The 13,019-nt window shown below is 41.6% G+C and overlaps 1 protein-coding gene across 1 annotated transcript in view; it reads right to left on the reverse strand.

Annotated features, from left to right (window-relative positions):
• LOC136874334 (peptidoglycan-recognition protein LC) overlaps positions 1-13,019 on the reverse strand; it is a 146,037-nt gene that overhangs the window by 56,842 nt on the left and 76,176 nt on the right. The window lies entirely within an intron of this gene.

Genomic DNA, 13,019 nt, shown 5'->3' on the forward strand with positions numbered 1-13,019 from the left:
AGTTAGTGGGACGTAAAGCAAATAACATTAGCCTATTATTTTTTTATTAATGATAACGATATTGTTTCCGTGCTGCTCTACAGGGATTTGTAGCTAACTGATCGTAGGTTATACACAAGGAGTTGTACGAGGAAACTGTATATAGGATAGTCGTGAATGGAAATCGACCCTAATAACTTGTCCATTTTCACCTCGTTTACGACCTTATAACATGCCTGGCCTTGCACAACTTTGTATGTGCATTAGATCTGGCTTCAGTGCGCCCCATTTAACGTGTACCGTCTTTTAAGGTAGAGATGCCCTATAGGGAGAATATCCAAGAGGCTCAATAATTAGTTCAGCGCAGCAGAATCCAGGAGAGATGGAAACAACGCTGTTTATAAAGGAATGAACGACAAATGAAAGATGGAAAGAACATAAAAATTATGTAAATAATGTATTAACCAAGCAAGTGACTGTGCGGTTTGGGTCGCGTAGCTATCAGCATGCATTCGGGAGATAGTGGTTCGAACCCCGCAGTCAGCAGCCCTGAAGATGGTTTTCCGTGGTTTTCCATTTTCACACTATGTAAATATTGGGGCTGTACCTTAATTGAGGCCACGGTCGCTTCCTTCCCACTCCTAGCCCGTTCCTTTCCTATCGTTGTCTGTGTCGGTGCGACGTAAAGCAGACTGAATAATGTTTTGTTTGGAGGAAAATTTAGCTGTTCTGATCAGATTTTTTAGAAGAAGATATTATTGTTTACTAACTTTGAATATTTACATATCCATACCAAGTTATTCAGTTGGTGCAGAAGCCTGGATGCATACTCCTACCAATTTCATTGTTTTAAGAGGGTGTTAGGTAAGGCCCAACAACGGAATACCAGATTTCCAGAGTTATACATTGTCTGAGATTTAATTTTAGTGCTCTATTATTATTGTACCGGGCGGTACACCTCCACGCCGCTAATTTAAAATGTGCGCCAGTTGAAACTCCTCTGCTGGAGGAAGTCTGAACTTTATTGACGGTATTAATTTTCTACTTTCTCAGAAGATGTCACTACCTGTAAATTTTGGAGTTTTAGAACGGTGTCATTTTTTATGTGTTTTTGTTTTGCTTGAAGTAAGAAGTGTGAACTTTCTCTTCTAGAGGACACTACTGAAGATCAACAATAGTGCACCCTGGTGGGAAGTGAAAGAACTGTTTTTTTTTGGAGAAAATGTAATTTCAAAAGTTTGTTCTTTGCTAAATTTCTTTCAGTCATTGGTTAAGTTGGCAATATTAACCCTTTCTTTCCCCTTGTTTTAAATCTAGCCAATCCCGAATTTCTTAACTTAATTTTCCACCAATAATGTGTTTCTTCTTCATCTTGTGTAGGGGTTTCTCTTTTTTCTCCAATAAAGTGATTGTGGGCGGGTGTTCTCATTCCCCTAACGCCTAGAACCTTCCGCGAGAGTATATAAACTGCTGATTTTAGGGTCTCTGCGCCACTTCTGTTCCATCTTTCAGTGTGTAAAGTACCTAGCAGGGGGCGGGAAGCGCCTCTTTCTTCGGCAGCGGTCAACAACAAGGTAATGGCCAATTAATAACTTCTTTCTTTGCTAGCTCAGCAGTTTAACTCTCGGGGCGGGTCCGAAGCTTTTTCCATTATGTAACCTTCCTTAAAATGTAAAGAAACTTGTATCTATTTCATCTTTTAAACTGCATATCGGGATAGAGAGTGCTTAACCCTCTCGAGCTCCCAATCATATTGTTTTGAGGTGAACTTATTTTTCTCAACCTATTCTTCGTTAATATAATGTAAATTGTTCTTTTCTGAAGTCACCTCTGTAGTATGGGATTAGCCCTTGCATTATCGGCCTAGTGCCAAGTAGGTTTTAAATAAAGTGTATTAGGAGTGCGGTGAGCCTCCTTTCAAGTTGGTATTTTAGAGGCCATATAATTAACCTTTTCTCACTTAATAGGCCTCAGTAGATTGGGTATTTTACCCCTGGGTTTATGTCCGTTGAGGACAGCTTGAAGGTGGAGTTTGGTGTGGCCTGGGAGAGGCTTAAAGTTGAGAGCGAGTAGTTTTTTTTGAAAACTGAGTGTTGTATGCCTCGAGGAGGCTTTACTGTGTAATTTGGAGCAAGTGCTCCAGGGTTTGATTGGGGTCTTCTGCCCCGTTGTTGAAATTTGTATATCGTAAAGTTGGGCTAGTTGCTCAAGAATTGTGTTTTCAGGACTCGAAGCCCAAATCCTGTAAATACTGTAATTGTACTTTGTTGCCTTGCTACTCCGTACCTGCCATTCTTGTTATTTCTGAATTTTGGAAAGAAAATATAACCTTGTTAAATTTTACATTAACTTTAATTCCGTAGTTGGAGACCTATTCACACCCGCACCTTCTTTCACCTCTACCTACCACGGAAATCTCCGTAACAAGTGGTAGCAGAGCGTGGTTGAATGGGTCTCAATTTAGCCCCTTTTGACGGCTAAACCTCGTTTTGTTCCGAACTCTAACGATTTTCTCAGTTGCTGGAAATTTTGATTTTTTGTTCTGTCATCATGCCCGGCCCTCGCGACGTTCTCCATCTTGGGTATTTGCGCAAGGAGGAGTTAATCTATGAATTAACTATTAGAAATGTGCAATCTGGAGGCACGGTTGCAGTAGACACAAACAAGCTTAGAGAGTCCCTTGATTTGCCCATTTCCATCCCCACTTTGGGAGAGAAAGAAATTGACGACTCTCTTTCCACGATCGTCGAGAATATTACGGGGCTAGCTTCTGTAGTTAGTTTTTTTGATGAAAATGATCCTTCTCCTAATCAAATTAAGCGTGTGCAAGCTAGGCTGTTTCATTTTTCAAATAGAGTTAACGATCTGTTGTCTCTAAAGTTGAATGACGTTCAGAAGAAGGAAGCTAGTACGCTGCTTGAAAATATTTCTGAATTATCTAGCAAGGTCACTCAATTGTTAACTGGGGAAGTTCCTCCCAAAACTGATCAACCCGCCACGATGAATGCTGGGAGCGAGGAAGAGCCTCCTAAGGGAGAAGTCAATAGGATAACCGTTGCTGCTCAAACTATCTCTGCCCCATTAGACGAGTCTGAACGTCGTAACTCATTGACTAATGTACGTTCTGAATTAACTTCTTTGCCACTTAAACCTTTACCGACTATGTCACCTGGGTTCAGTAGTTTGCCCCATCCATTGGCAATGTTGCTCAGGGGTATCTCTAAGTTTTCAGTTAATACCACCAGTGAAGTAATTTCATTTTTAAGATTTTTAGTTGAATTTCAGGATCATGCCCTTGTTTTTTCTCTTTCTCCGTGTCAAATTTTGCAAATAATTTATCCTTATGCAACTGGTATTCTCTCAGACAAAATAGTAAGAGCCATAGCCGAACAGTCATCTATTGAAGATTTTCATGCACATTTGCTTGCAAATTTTATTCCTGCTCGCGCGAGGTCATCTCTGATTCAGAAGTACTATTACCGTGTACAACGCTTGGATGAAAACTTGGCTGATTTCATACAGGACATTAAGTTTTATACTAGGGTGTTTGCTCTTCACTTCCCTGAGGATCAGATTGTACAAGCCATTGTGGAAGGTATTTCACCATCTTATAGATCATATTTGTGTTTCGCGGCGTGCCCACAAACCTTCTCTGAACTTGAAGCATTGGCCGTCTCAGCGGAAGGAGTTAGATACGCCGATTCATTGCGTGTCGCGAAAGAACCCCCGCCTTCTTTTAGTAATAATCGGCCTCCACCTCGCCGACCAGTCACACCCCGTAAATGCTATGCTTGCGGGTCGCCCGACCACCTTCGGAACAAGTGCCCATTGCTCAAATCTAGTGTGACAAGGAATGGAGCTGGTTCATCACAAGGCTGTTTTAAATGTGGGGCCTTCTCACATATCGCCAAGAATTGTCCCAATTCGAATAGCACCCCCTCCTGCTCAACTTCTGGTGCAACTTCCAACGACAATATAAAGTGACTAGTGTCTTCGGCTGAGTCGATTAATCCATCTTCCCGAGACTCAGCCCCGGGTAAACAGAGCGAAAAATCAGGGAAATTTCAATCTTCAAATCCATCCCTTGAATACCCCAAGGAGTGTCTTAGGATTGCGGCGGATACCCCCACACCGGTTCCTTTTCTTAAGATTGAGTTAAATAATGAACCTGTAACAGCTCTCTTAGATTCAGGCAGTGTTTGTTCGATTATTTCGGCTGAATGGTATTCTAAATTGAAATCTGTTTGTAAACTACCTGACTATGTCTCATCTCCTGTTCAATATGTTTCGGCTAATTCATCTCCATTAGAAATTCTAGGTTCCGTACAGGTCAAAATTCGTATTTTTAAATTTACATGGAAAACCAAACTGTTTGTGGCTAAGCATTTGTCTTGCCCCATCATACTGGGAGCGGACTTTATTTCTCACACTGGTCTTGTGCTCGATCTTCAGAGTAAGTCGTGCACATTCAAATTTGCGTTCAATTGTAAAATTCCCTTGTTAAAGTGTAATTCTGTATCATGCTCATCTATTTCGCCTACCCAGGATGAGATGTTGTTAGACCTTAGACATCTACCTGAGGAGCAGGCTGATAGTATTCGTAAATTATGTCAGTCATTTCCAGAGGTGTTCTCTGATACTCTTGGTGTTACTGACCTTATTGAATACAAAATTGAGGTCACGGATTCAATTCCTGTCCGTTTTCCACCTTATAGGCTATCTCCACCTAAAATGAAGGCTCTGAAAGAAATCATCGATCAGATGTTGAAGGACGGTATTATTAGGCCCTCTAAGTCGGCGTATTCGTCACCTATCTTTCTAGTCCCGAAACCCCAAGGAGGCTTCAGGCCTGTCATTGATTATAGGGCTCTCAATCGGAAGGTGGTGTTGCTATCTGAGCCCCTTCCTGACCTTCATTCTTGTTTTTCATGGTTTCGTAAGGCCAAGTTCTTTACTATCTTGGACTTGAATCAGGCCTATAATCAAATTCCCCTTGCCGAAGAGTCTAAACATCTTACTGCGTTTGCCACGGATTGGAATTTGTATGAATACAACCGCGTGCCTTTCGGGCTCCCCACGGGAGCAGCTGTACTCACTAGGCTACTAGATAGGGTCTTCTCCGACAACAAATTTGAGTACTTATATCACTACTTGGATGATGTCGTCGTATTTTCGGAAACTTTTGAAGAACATCTAGATCATCTGCGAGAAGTTCTCGATCGCCTTCGTAAGGCTGGGTTAACTGTCAAGTTGTCCAAGGTCGCCTTTGCTAAGCCCTCTATGTCATTCCTAGGGCATATTGTGTCACCTGATGGTGTAGCAGTCGATCATTCTAGAACACAGGCCATCCGTGATTTTAAACCTCCCAAGGACATTAAAGGTATCGCCAGGTTCATTGGTATGGTGAATTTCTTCAGGAAGTTTATTCCTAACTTCGCTAATAGAGCGGCGCCCTTGAACCTTCTTCGTAGGAAAGGCATCAAATTCGAGTGGGGTCCTTCTCAACAAGCCGCTTTTGAAGATCTGAAATTAGCTCTCTGTAATGCCCCTGTCCTTGCTATGCCTGATTTCTCAAAGAAATTCATCGTCCAAACGGACGCGTCGTCGTCAGCAGTAGCTGCAGTCCTTCTTCAAGAGACTGAACTAGGGAGGCGACCCATCGCCTATGCATCTAGGACTCTGTCGGCTCAAGAAGCAAAATACTCCATATATGAGCTCGAAGGTTTGGCAGTCTTATTCGCCTTAGAGAAGTTCCGTCTCTATCTGGAACATGTCAAATTCGACCTGGAGACAGATAATCAAGCCTTAAGCTGGGTCTTAGGTAGGCCGCGTCGTACTGGTCGTATAGCCCGTTGGGCTATCCGTATTTCTGCCTTCCAATTCGATGTCAGGCATATCCGAGGTACCGAAAATGTTGTCGCTGATGGACTCAGCCGTATGTTTTCCAACGACATTGAGAACCATGAACCGGTCGATAGTTCATCTCCTCCCGAGTCCATGTTATCTGATGTTAATGCCATCTTAACAGATGCCCCCATGCTTTTTAGGGATATCGAGAAATACCAACGTGAAGATCCGACGCTGGCTCCGATAATGGAAACCCTTTCTTCTGGGGAACACGTTGTCCCTTATGTTCTGAGGAATGGTGTTTTATGTTGCCCTTCGAGGCATGATAAGATGATGAAAGTTGTCGTTCCAGCTGTTCTTGTACCTATGATCTTCAAGTACTATCATGAGACCCCATTAGGGGGGCATCTTGGAATCTTTAAAACTCGTGAAAAGATTCGTGAAAGGTTCATCTGGAAGGGTATGGACGGTGAAATCCGTGAACTAGTGAAGGCTTGCAAATCCTGTTTGCTTAGTAAACCCACCATGTCCACCAAGGTAGGCCTTTTGTCTTCTCATCAAGCGTCGCGCCCCATGGAACGCCTGTATATTGATTATGTAGGACCCTTCCCCCAGTCAAAGGGAAATGCCAACAAGTTCATCTTTGTGTGCGTAGATGGCTTTACTAGATTTTCCTGGTTATTTCCGACTAAGCTGGCTACCGCTCAGTCCACCATTACTTGCCTAAATTCTATTTTTGCTTCTTTTGGTCCGTGCCAATATGTTGTGTCTGATAATGCTAAGGCGTTCACATCAAATCTTTTTTCGTAAATTCTGTTTTGACTTGTCTATCTCTCATGTAACTACTTCTGCTTATTACCCTCAACCATCGCTGGCTGAACGGGTTAACCGTAATCTCAGGTCCGCGCTTATTGCCTATCATCATGAAGATCATTCCAGGTGGGACACGTCCTTGCATTGGTTAGCTTTTGCTTTGAATTCGGCGGTTCATGAATCACATAAGTTTACTCCAGCCTCTTTGATGTTCAAGTTTGTTCCCAACACGCCGCTCTCTAACCTCTGGTCTCTGAGTGACATTCTACCCGAGACAATAGATCCGGACAACATCAAAGATCTTTGGAAGAAGGCTAAAGCCAATCTTAAAGTGTCTCATGAAAAGGTTAGGGAAAGGTATGATCGTGGACGGAGACCCACCCCTTTGAAGGTAGGTGACCAAGTAATGGTCAAGAATTTTGTTCCCGCGGGCAAGCTTGCCCCCAGATTCCATGGGCCGTGTGTCATTCTCGATTTCCTTACGCCGGTTACCTTGTTATTAAGCAATCCAGCCACCGAGAGGATATTTAGGGTTCACCTGTCACAGGTGAAACCAGTGTAAATTTTGTGTTAACTTGCTTCATATAATTTGAAAGGAATATGAAGGTTATATTTTTTTGAGTTTTCACTTTTAAGGCATTCTGCCCCTTCTATAATACTTTGTTTCATATGTAAGTTTTTGTAAACCCGTCCCGCACGGTTAAACTGCCATTCTGTCCTTACCACGGCCATTACCACGCTCCCGTCTCCTGCTATACACGCTGTGGCTTGCTTATATTAAATGCCATGGATATCTGCACGCCGCTGGCCCCTCAACCTCTCCACAAATACTGTGCCCTCAAAAGATGATGGTCCAACAATATTCTGCCGCCTAGCTTTAATGTTTCAGTGCCCCCGCAGCCGCGCGGCGCTGTGCCGCGACTGGGTTTGAGGATGGGCCCCCTCGACCCCAGCGAGGACGACATGTGCACGGCGAGCCGGAGCTCTCCTCCCGGCCAAGGCTGATGTGCGGCGCACGACCTGCTACTTGCCCGCAGCCTGTATATCTTCACCGCGGGCGCGGCGTGTTTCAACACCACTGCTCCCCTCATGGTGCGGGCGAGCGGTATCTCAGGGTACTTGAGGGGTCCGAGCGGCCTCTCCTGGACGCAAGCGGCAACGGCCGATCTGGCCATTCAACTTAATCTACATCAACTACATGGACATTCCAGTTCGACATTACTACCTCCTCTTGGATTTTTCTGCAATACCTGGTGGACTTAGACATTTTTTTTCCAACTTTAAAAACTAAAGTTTATCTTCTGAATTCAACTTCTACAAGCATAAAGACTTTACTTCACCTGCAACAACAAAAATTTTGTAACTGAATCAAACCATATTAAGAAAATCTTAAATATACTTCTGCAATTAATCTCCACATCTACATCAAAACTTGGACCTAGTTTTCAAACAAATTTCATGTGTCACCCCTGGAGGAACTTTTGGGGGGGAGGTCTGTACCGGGCGGTACACCTCCACGCCGCTAATTTAAAATGTGCGCCAGTTGAAACTCCTCTGCTGGAGGAAGTCTGAACTTTATTGACGGTATTAATTTTCTACTTTCTCAGAAGATGTCACTACCTGTAAATTTTGGAGTTTTAGAATTGTGTCATTTTTGATGTGTTTTTGTTTTGCTTGAAGTAAGAAGTGTGAACTTTCTCTTCTAGAGGACACTACTGAAGATCAACAATAGTGCACCCTGGTGGGAAGTGAAAGAACTGTTTTTTTGGAGAAAATGTAATTTCAAAAGTTTGTTCTTTGCTAAATTTCTTTCAGTCATTGGTTAAGTTGGCAATATTAACCCTTTCTTTCCCCTTGTTTTAAATCTAGCCAATCCCGAATTTCCTAACTTAATTTTCCACCAATAATGTGTTTCTTCTTCATCTTGTGTAGGGGTTTCTCTTTTTTCTCCAATAAAGTGATTGTGGGCGGGTGTTCTCATTCCCCTAACGCCTAGAACCTTCCGCGAGAGTATATAAACTGCTGATTTTAGGGTCTCTGCGCCACTTCTGTTCCATCTTTCAGTGTGTAAAGTACCTAGCAGGGGGCGGGAAGCGCCTCTTTCTTCGGCAGCGGTCAACAACAAGGTAATGGCCAATTAATAACTTCTTTCTTTGCTAGCTCAGCAGTTTAACTCTCGGGGCGGGTCCGAAGCTTTTTCCATTATGTAACCTTCCTTAAAATGTAAAGAAACTTGTATCTATTTCATCTTTTAAACTGCATATCGGGATAGAGAGTGCTTAACCCTCTCGAGCTCCCAATCATATTGTTTTGAGGTGAACTTATTTTTCTCAACCTATTCTTCGTTAATATAATGTAAATTGTTCTTTTCTGAAGTCACCTCTGTAGTATGGGATTAGCCCTTGCATTATCGGCCTAGTGCCAAGTAGGTTTTAAATAAAGTGTATTAGGAGTGCGGTGAGCCTCCTTTCAAGTTGGTATTTTAGAGGCCATATAATTAACCTTTTCTCACTTAATAGGCCTCAGTAGATTGGGTATTTTACCCCTGGGTTTATGTCCGTTGAGGACAGCTTGAAGGTGGAGTTTGGTGTGGCCTGGGAGAGGCTTAAAGTTGAGAGCGAGTAGTTTTTTTTGAAAACTGAGTGTTGTATGCCTCGAGGAGGCTTTACTGTGTAATTTGGAGCAAGTGCTCCAGGGTTTGATTGGGGTCTTCTGCCCCGTTGTTGAAATTTGTATATCGTAAAGTTGGGCTAGTTGCTCAAGAATTGTGTTTTCAGGGCTCGAAGCCCAAATCCTGTAAATACTGTAATTGTACTTTGTTGCCTTGCTACTCCGTACCCACCATTCTTGTTATTTCTGAATTTTGGAAAGAAAATATAACCTTGTTAAATTTTACATTAACTTTAATTCCGTAGTTGGAGACCTATTCACACCCGCACCTTCTTTCACCTCTACCTACCACGGAAATCTCCGTAACAATTATTATTATTATTCTTGTCTTCGAATAGGTCTACTATGGACCACGTTAAGCAACGTTCATTTCCTGTTCTTCTTCCTCCGATCAACCCAGTACTTCTTCATTCTTTCGGAATGGGCTGCTTTGCGTTCTATCGACCAGGTGTTGCCGGTCCGTTTTCTGCTCATTCGATCTTGGAATCCCTTAATTTTGTTGATGACCATCCTGTATTCTCGTCTATTGTATACTGCCTCCTGTGTTATATTCTTTTCTTGCAGGTTCTCCTTGACTCGTTTAAGCCAGTTAGTTGGCGTCTTCCTGCTCTCCATGTACTCCAGAATTCTCTTGGCAGTTCTCTCTGTTGCCATTCTTTTAATGTGTCCATTAAAGCAAAGTCTTCTCTTTTTAAAGTATGTGATTTTCTCTGTCCTTTTGTATAGTTCCTCATTTGGTCGCAGTCTAAATTCTTGTCCCACTTTCCTAGGCCCTAGTATCTTCCTCAAGATGTTTCTCTCTCTTTTCTCAATGTTCTTTAGTAATCCTTTCCTGTTGAGTGGAATGCATTCGATTGCATACAAACTTTCTGGCTCTATCACAGTGTTGTAATGTCTGAGTTTCACATTGATTGATTTTTTGTTACAGACATTTCAACATAAATGGTATGCTGTTTCCTTCTTGCCCTGTTCTGTAACACTATTCCTGGTAGTCCTGTTGGGGTTATCCATTCTCCTATGTATTTAAACTTCTGAACTCTTTTTAACTGTTCCACACTTAGTGACACTAATTTTTGTCGGGTCATTTTTGCTCTGAATTATTAGTTCCGTTTCTTCAAACGATATCTGAAGTCCTGTCTTTACAGCAATATCTTGAAGCGTTTCAATCTGTACGTTAGCAGTTTCTGCGTCTCCTGCCAGAATTGCCATATCATCTGCGAATGCTAGACAGTCAATTTTGATTCCAGATCTCCCCAGTATTATTCCATTTTTCACCCCTAATTCTGTCAATCTCTTCCTCAACTCTCTGACCACTTTTACAAGTATAACATTGAACAGGTGTGGTGACATCCCGCCTCCTTGTCGGACACATGTTTTAATTTTGAACGGTTTTGACAACGAACCCATAAACTTTAATTGTGATGTAATGTCAGTGATGGTTTCCTTGATTAAAATTTTTAGTATTTTTATCTACCCCATATTCCTCCGAAGTGCTTATCAAGATTGTTCTTAAAGTCAACAAATACAATCACTAAGTTCTTGGCTGTGAGTGTGCGCAGTTGTATTATTGAGTTCAAATTGGAAATTTGTTCACTGCATGATCTTCCTTTCCGGAATCCTGCCTGGTATTCGCCCAGTTCTTTTTCGATTATTTCCTCATTCCATTAAGTAATGCCTTAGATAAGATCATAGAAGCAACTGGTGGTAATAATATTCCTCTGTAACTATTAACATTTGTTCTGTCTCCTTTTTTGTGCATTGGGTGTATTAATGCCGTTTTCCATTCTTTTGGGATACCCTCTGTCCGCCAAATTTCCTCAAATAGTGCTTCTAATTGAGACACTAGGTGTTCTCCAGGATACTTCAAGAACTCTACGACTATTGAATTATTATTATTATTATTATTATTATTATTATTATTATTATTATTATTATTATTATTATTATATATTGCGAATGAGCCCATTAGGACTACGCAAAGTACTTAGAGGCAGGCATTTGCCTTTCTTTGTGCCCACACTTCCTTCATTCGTTTGCTGTGTGCTTCTTTTCTCTCTTGAGACCATGTTGTTCCGGTCTTCTTCTTTGGTTTTCCCTCTTGGTCAACTTGCCACTTATGAACTTTGGTTCTGAAGATAACCCGGCTTTGGATGTCTTCAGGTGTAATTCCTGCCAGTTTGAGATCTGTTTTAATTTCGCCAATCCATTTTATTGTGTCCGTTTTAGCTTTACTTCGGTTTTCATAAAATTCAACTATTTGCTTGGTAAGTCTATCTGGGTTCATCCTTTTTATATGTCCAAAGAATCTTAATCTGCGTTTTCTGATGTCGCTGTGAATGTTAGAAAATTGTTTGATTTCCTGTTTCCCTCTAAGGCGGTACTGTTCATCTACGAGTTTCGGGCCTAAAATTTTTCTAATGATCTTGCGTTCCTTTTTCTGAATATTTTCTAGATCAGTTTTCCTGTTCAAAATTAGTGTCTCTGATCCATAGAGGCATTCTGGTTTTATAACTGTATTATAGTGTCTTAGTTTAGCATGCTTGGAGAGACACTTTTTGTTATAGATATTTTGGGTGAGTCTATACGCAGTTTCCATTTTTTGGCATCTAACTTCATTGGCTTTTGTTTCCATTCCATTCTCCTGAATTATTTCACCGAGATATTTGAATTGCTGGACCCGTTTTATTTTGCCATATTTTGTCTCCATGAATTTAGGGGCTTCTTTGCTGCAGGTCATGTATTCAGTTTTTTCAAACGATATTCGGAGGCCGACTTTTTCCGCTGTTTCTTTCAGGAGTTCGATCTGGTTTATGGCTGTTGAAACGTCACGAGTTAAGATTGCCAGATCGTCCGCAAATGCCAGGCAGTCTACTGCTAATTTGCCCCTACCAAGAGTGATTGGTTGGTCAATCTTGAGGGCAGACTTCTGTTTGCGCCATTCCTGTATTACCTTTTCAAGGACGCAGTTGAAGAGTAGTGGAGAGAGCCCATCTCCCTGTCTTACTCCTGTTTTGATCGGAAAAGTGTCTGAGATTTCCCCCATGAATTTAACCTTAGATTTTGAGTCTGTCAATGTCTCTTTTACAATTGCGAGTGTTTTCCGGTCTAGACCCTGTTCTTTTAATATCTGAAACAGTGATTGACGATCAACTGAACCATAGGCCGTTTTGAAATCAACAAAAGTACAAACTACATTTTTGCTACAAATTCTCTGATGCCTTAGGATTAACTTTAGGTTCAAAATTTGCTCTGGACATGAACGGCCTGGTCTGAAACCTGCTTGATATTCTCCAAATTTTAGTTCTAGTTGCTGTTGGGCTCTATCGAGAAGGCACTGAGATAAAATTTTGTAGGCAACAGATACCAATGAGATTCCTCTGTAGTTATTTACGTCTGTTCTGTCTCCTTTCTTATGTAAAGGATGAATTAGTGCACTTTTCCAATCTTCTGGAATTTGTTCTGTTTCCCAAATCTCTTGGATGATACCGGTGAATTCTTTTATAGTATTTGGGCCTGCTGATTTGAGAATTTCTGCTATGATCCCATCCTCACCTGCAGCTTTATTCATTTTAAGTCGTTTTATCTGTCTGGTAATTTCTTCTTCATCCGGTGGTACTGAATTTGGGTTTGTGAAGTCAGGTTCCTGCGGTGGAAATCTTTGTGTTGGCTCTGGGCAGTTAAGCAGTTATTATTATTATTATTATTATTAT

The sequence above is a fragment of the Anabrus simplex genome, chromosome 5 (genome assembly GCF_040414725.1).
Source record: "Anabrus simplex isolate iqAnaSimp1 chromosome 5, ASM4041472v1, whole genome shotgun sequence".
NCBI lineage: Eukaryota > Metazoa > Arthropoda > Insecta > Orthoptera > Tettigoniidae > Anabrus > Anabrus simplex.